General features: G+C 33.9%; 1 long non-coding RNA gene across 4 annotated transcripts; it reads right to left on the bottom strand.

Moving 5' to 3' along the window:
• Window positions 1-1,219: 1,219 nt before the first annotated feature.
• LOC107954351 (uncharacterized) lies at window positions 1,220-3,895 on the bottom strand. Of its 4 annotated transcripts, none has more exons than XR_001699506.2 (5): window positions 3,552-3,895; window positions 2,957-3,091; window positions 2,719-2,826; window positions 2,116-2,367; window positions 1,220-1,699 (listed from the first exon to the last, which is right to left on the bottom strand). It is a non-coding gene; the product is annotated as an uncharacterized lncRNA (long non-coding RNA). The 4 variants fall into 4 exon arrangements; XR_001699507.2 differs by having other exon boundaries at window positions 2,957-3,097; window positions 3,552-3,865; XR_005916214.1 differs by having other exon boundaries at window positions 2,957-3,182; window positions 3,552-3,836.
• Between the last annotated feature and the right edge of the window lie 3,080 nt (window positions 3,896-6,975).

Here is a 6,975-nt window from a genome sequence, read left to right as displayed (position 1 = left end):
TTTTTTTTACACAAGCACCATACTATGAACCATCATACCCTACTTCAACACCTTCTGCAAGTATTTTTTTGCGCCACCTCCATCCTTAACGTATTACACTCCAATGCGAATGACAACACCGACATATTTGCCACCTCTGACAATTCCACCATATTATCTACAACCGGTGTATGGGACACCATACACTTATACACCGGTAGTGTCACAAACACCCCCGACATCATCATTCTACCAAGGTGATTCATCTTCTTAACTACCTATTCGTACAATTGAGAACACACGATGAAAACCTAGTATGACACTGCATTCAATCACAAAGGAAGAAGATGAAGATGAACATGACGGTCGAGGTGAAGATGAAGACGAAGAAGAGGAGTCAAAACCCTAACTTGTATGAAGAAGAAATATGTCTTGCAATCAATACCCACTGAGTTGTGGCACACATTCGGTCCGACGACACTGATGATTTTTTTGTCTTATCATGTAAATCATACACTCACTACAACAAAATAGGCTTACCGCGACATTTTTTTACTTAAAACGACGCTAAAAAGGTTGGCAAAGGTGTCGCAACGCTTCTCCCGACGCTTTCGAAAAGGTTGTGTTTAGTACAGTTGGCGTAGGTGCCGCGACACTTTTGAAAAAGCATTGGCATAGGTCACATAAGCCAACCTTTATTAAAGGGTTGGTAAAAACCTAGTCAAGACCAACCTTTAAAAAAGGTTGGGATAGACTCATCTAAGGCAACCTTAAAAAGGTTGGGATAGACTTTGTTTAAGGCAACCTTAAAAAGGTTGGTATAGTCATTGTCTAAGGCAACTTTTAAAAATGGTTGGGATAAAGTCGTCTAAGGCAGCCTTAAAAAAGTTGGGATAGACATTGTCTAAAACAACCTAAAAAATAAAGGTTGTGATAGACCTATTTAAGGCAACCTTAAACAGGTTGGGATAGACCTGTCTAAGGCAACCTTAAAAAAGATTGGGATAGACATTGTCTAAGGCAACTTTTAAAAATGATTGGGATAAACTCGTTTAAAGCAAACTTTAAAAAGGTTGGGATAAATCTTGTCTAAAGCAACTTTTTATAAACTCGTCTAAGATAACTTTAAAAAGATTGGGATAGACACATTAATGTAATTTTTTTCTATTTTTTATTATTTCAATATTAATATATTTTTCTAAATATTTACAGTGAATAATGATAGGATTTGTGCTTTAAATACAACTAAAAAATATAAAATATAAAATTAAAATAAAGATTGAATATTCGCTACAAAAATCGATCCAACAATCAAAATACACTAACGTTTAGCCGAAATGTATACCACCAACATTCAACCCAATGTACAAAAGTAAATAAATAAAAAAGTACCTAAGATGTGGATATTGATATTGATGTTGTACTACATAAAAGCTAATACAGTTTGAAACTGCAACTTTAATTCCAAGAAACTCTGCTGATCTCTTATTTCTACAAAGGTAGCCCCAAGTAGTGAAACATCTCCAGATCCAAGTATACCATATACCCTAAGAATCCATTTTGTTTACTACCTACTTGTAACATATGCAGTTTTCTCTCTTATGACCTTTATTGCTTCTCGACTCTTCGCTATATTTAGCGATATCCCTCGAGCCCCAACCTTGCTGTAAGCCAATTGCAGACCTCATTCATCTCTTTAGGGATTGTGTAATGACCAATCCTGCACAAATTGGATCAAAAACTTAAAACTTTGTCTGGTTTTGTATTCCCTTTAAGATCAAAAGGACTGAGAATAAAAAAAAACAAAGGACCGAGTGTTTAAGGTTCTTGCACTCAATTCTACACAAACAACACTTAATTTCATTTTTACTGTATCTTCTATAATAGATTTTTCTTTATCATAATTGCAAACACAATGAATACTTCATCGTAATGGTTTATTACTATGAATGTTGGTATCACATGTGCGTTACCATTGCATTCTAATATAACAATTAGAGAAGTTTCAGGTGGTTTGGAAGCTTCAAAAGGGAAATTACACTGATATGCATTTCAAAAAGAATAAGGTTTATAAAAAATTCACAATCAGATATAAATAAAGCCCTGTATGCAAACATGATTTTGCAACTACATTACCTTGCAACATTTCTGATTTCGTTTGTTGCTCCTTGAATTTTCTTCTTCATCGATTTAAAACCACTTTGTTGTTTCTTGTTCCAGTGAATTGAGGTGCTTCGCTTAAGAACATTTGCACTACTATATATTGCCTCCATAAGGTCGTTTGAAATACCTAAAGATATAATTGTACAAGATACTAGTGTACCAACAGCCCCAAACAGCATGATGGTGATAAAGTTACAGAAAAATTGCTTCTTTTTCACCTGAAACCTGGCAGAGCAAGCAAAGATCAAAAAGGCTTTAGTAAAGCAAAATATTAACTAAATGCCGCCATCATTTTTACTCTAAAAAAAATTTAAATAAAACATCAAACCTTAACAAGTAGAAAAGACATCTATGTTCCTCTGTTTACAGCAATGAAAACATTGGGGAATATTCTCAATGCACTCAAGTTCAAGCCAGAATAGAAACTCATGAATGGCTATTTAAACAAAACAAAGCTTCACATTGGACAAGTATTATATGTCTATCTATTTTACCTTTTACAAGGTATAATAAATTATCTTCATATTTTCCATTCACAAGATAAATTAAAATGAAAATGAAAGATAACAAACTTACCTAGCATTGAATATAATAGGGGGCAGAAGATAGATAAAGAACAGATCTTCACCGAAGACTAAAAGATGAGAGCTTTGTCAACAAAATAATGACCCCAGTAAAAACACCCTGCCAACAAAAGTAATTTAAATCAAAGATATCAGGCAAGAAAAACATACAAAACCAAGCAATCAAAACTTAGTTGAATTGTCCATGAATGACAAAATCGACGTCAACAGATGTCAAGAGAGAAACTCACAATGATAAGGGCAGTAATTGATTCGTTCATCCATCTATTCTCCTCCAAAAGATGACCAATCACAATGCAAGCACAAAGAAGCGCTACAAACATGTTTATAGAGACCACAGACGCATGGTTTGAAGTAGATAGTGTCTGCAACTTAGTAAAGACAGTAGTTAACTGCGGCGCCACCTTATTGATCTCTTTTTTAATCAAATTTTATTAAACAACCAATTGCTTCTAACTGAAACAACAAATTCCTTTTAAACAACATGAAATCAATAACTTTAAAATTGAACAAAAAGTTATTCCCACTTTTATGAATAACAAAAAAGTTATTCTCACTTTTAAAATTGAGAAGCTAAGCAGAATAAATTGGTGAGGTATGCTTGCACAGTAGAGATTATGGTAGCCGAGAGTGCTCGAATAACAGCAATGGTAGACTCAACATCACTACTAAACTCTTTTCTAAGTTATAAAAAACAAAACAAATGGAAATGAAATGAAATGCCTAAATAAAAAAGATTCAAAACCCTAATTTTCAAATAAATGAAAGCCTAGATTATAATCAAATCTAAAAGAAACAGAAAAGAAAAGCGAAAGCAAAAGGTACCCAAGAGGCGATGTTCAGGTTCGATGGAGAGCTTGGAATTGGCAAAGAGAAGGATAGCTTGCTTTATGGAATCCAATCTGGTGACTCCCGCTGTTTTCATTTCAACAAGCGACTCTGCGTCCACACCAACACAAAATATTATGACCTTCGCGTCAGATTCAAAATGTAAGGCCCTACTCCTCTCACCAAGGCATCTCCTTCCATTTCTTCCATTTACATTTTTCCCCGATTTCCTTCTTTCAGGAGAGAAGAGGAAGACATTCGCAACCAAACGAAAAGGGCGGGGGGGGGGGGAAGGAAAGTGCCAAACAGACGAGTAAAATAATTTTTAACAAGAAAGAAATATTTTTTTTTTTAAATTAAGTTAACTTATATATTATCATTTTATTCATCATTTTCAATTTGTATGATTTCCAATTTTATTAAAATTAAAAATTTTAGTAACAATGACACCATATATTATAATTTTTAATTTTATTAAAATTTACCTTTTGCAATTACACTAAACAAGGACAGGTTTTATTTAATATCAAACCTGAAATAAAAATAAAGAGAAAAAGGCATAAAGCTGCCAATTAAAAATAATTATTTTTATTGTATTTTATAAACTATTGCCAATATAAATAGGAGAAAAAAATAATATCATAGCAATTCTTTAATTTCTAATTTGATTATGAAACTTTTTCCATTAACAATGATTCTAGTCATCAAACATGTTTTAACCTTAAAAATTCATCTTTAAAGAAAAAAAAAAGCAATTATGTCTAATATAAGTATGACCTTTTCTATGCTTGTCATGAAAAATGCAGTGAGGTTGTATGAATCTTAAACCTTATTCACACTTGAACCTATTAAGTCATTTTTAATTTGACTATACATAATTATTCACACTCATAATTTAAAATTTTAAGAATATTCATATTTTAAATCCAAAGATATTAGTTTAAGATATTAATACCACAATTTTTTATTTAATATAAATTAATTTATTAGAAAAGTGATATAGACAATTATAAAATTAGTGATTGGTGGTATGTTGGGAGTTAAGACATAAGAGTTCTCCTTTTCATATGGCAACACTTTTATATAGTTGGGAAAGCTATGACACTAGTCGGCATAGTGTTAGATAAAGCCGACTCTTATTTAAACGTTGCCTTAGGCATTCATATTCCGACCCTTATACAAAGAGTTGACCAAAGCATATGTTAGCAAGTTTATCCCAACACTTAGGAAAGCGTTGGCCCAAAAGTATCGACATAGTGTTGGACAAAGTCGACTCTTATTTAAGTGTTGCCTTAGGCATGTATATACCAATTCTTATACAAAAAGTTGGCCAAAACGTATGCCGGCAAGTCTATCCCAACACTTAGCAAAGTGTCGGCATAGTGTTGAACAAAGCTTACTCTTAATTAAGCGTTATCTTAGGCATGCATATCCTAACTCGTATACAAAAGGTTGGCCAAAGTGTATATCAACAAGTCTATCCCAACACTTAGGAAAGTGTCGGCATAGTGTTGGACAAAGCCGACTCTTATTTAAGCTTTGCCTTAGCATGCATATCCCAACTCTTATATAAAGAATTGACCAAAGTGTATATTGGCAAGTCTATCCCAACATTTAGGAAAGTGTCGGCCCAAAAGTGTTGACATAGTGTTGGACAAAGCCGACTCTTATTTAAGCGTTGCCTTAGGCATGCATATCCCAACTCTTATATAAAGAGTTGGCCAAAATATATATCGACAAGTTTATCCCAACACTTAGGAAAGTGTCGGCCCAAAAGTGTCGGCATAGTATTGGACAAAGTCGACTCTTATTTAAGCGTTGTCTTAGGCATGCATATCCCAACTTTTATAAAAAGAGTTGGCCAAAGTATATGTCGACAAGTCTATCCCAACATTTAGGAAAGTGTTGCTCCAAAAGTGTCGCAGTAGGCCTATTTTGTTGTAGTGACTTAAAATTTTATACTTGAGACCGATATTACAAATGTAATAGTTTTAAAATAAATATTGATTTTGAATTAAAATTGATAAATTTTAAGTTGCAATTTGTTTGAAATAGTTGTAAGAGATAAACATTTGAATCTATATTTCAAGCACTTAAAAAGTATTATGTATTGGACCAAAGTATCGATAACCCCGACATGGTATCAATATCACTTTGAGCTTCGAAGTTAAGAAAATTTGAAAAAAAAACCAAATGTATCGATACACTAAACAAAGTATTGATGCCTTACCTAGTGTATCAATACAAAACCTATTGTATAGATACCAGTTTAAGCTTTGAAGCTAAAAAAAATTGATAAACAAACAAAAAGTATCGAGACACTCAACAAACTATCAATACTTGTATTGGTACAATTATTTTCATGCCTTGTGGCTCGATGACGTGTAATCGAACTGACTACGGATATTGGCAATTATAATCGATACGAGAATCTTACGACTCGCTTTCACCATAGGTAATATAATGTCCGAGATCATGTCAGAATCCAACTTCGAATGATCTTGTGTCAAATCTGCAACAACATGGGTATGTAAAATTTACGAATTTAAAATCAAATATGAAGCCATTATAAGTTCATATCGTAGGGTATTGTCACGTGCATGTGACAACAAATGTATGCGGAATATTATATTTCTTGATTATCCAGAACCTCGTCTTCTTTCTCACAGACACCATGATTTTCCATGGACATCTGTTGTCATGCATTGCACTTGGCCTCAAATTTCTCTAATTAGGATTTAACAATGTAGAAGTTTACCCCATGTTTTATATTGTATCGCTTCACTGTAGTGACAAAAGCATCTTTCGAGGAAAAATCCATCCCCACTTGTAAATCGCCCGCATCTAACGAAAAACTCACATTGCCCAAACTTTTGTGAGGGAGTTCTGAAAACTCTAACCCATTTTCAGCTGAGAGGTCCACATTATGCATGTGGGTCGAAGGTGAGTATGCCCTAAATCGTGTATCGATTTTGAGAGCACTATCCAGACCTTCACTACAAGAACCACCCTCTTTTGGTTCAGTTGGAACTGACTCTCCTTTAGAAAATTATTCAATTTTCAAACCATCTAGCCCAGACTCTAGATTGGATCGTTGCTGGATTTCGATCCCTCTTTGATCTTAACCCAAATTGCATGTCCAGGGTTGGATGTCCCTTCATCGGTACAGGTTGTAAAGAATACAATATCCATTCTTGTATATTTTTCGTTTTAACCAAAATCACTTATGGGTTACGAATCGGTGTAACTTGATGACATACTCGTATAAGTGTTTCCGGCGTAGAACATCTACCTTTGGAAGTTGAAATCAAAAGCACTAATAGAATGTCGTACCAAGGCGTCAAAGTTTTGATTAGCTCCAAACCACGACCAGTGGATAGACTGTGTGCCAAAGTTGAAATCTTGGGCTCAAGCCAAAGAA

This window comes from Gossypium hirsutum, chromosome D07 (genome assembly GCF_007990345.1).
Source record: "Gossypium hirsutum isolate 1008001.06 chromosome D07, Gossypium_hirsutum_v2.1, whole genome shotgun sequence".
Taxonomy (NCBI): domain Eukaryota; kingdom Viridiplantae; phylum Streptophyta; class Magnoliopsida; order Malvales; family Malvaceae; genus Gossypium; species Gossypium hirsutum.
Note: the sequence above shows the minus strand (reverse complement) of the source record. Positions and strands in the feature narration are given on the sequence as shown.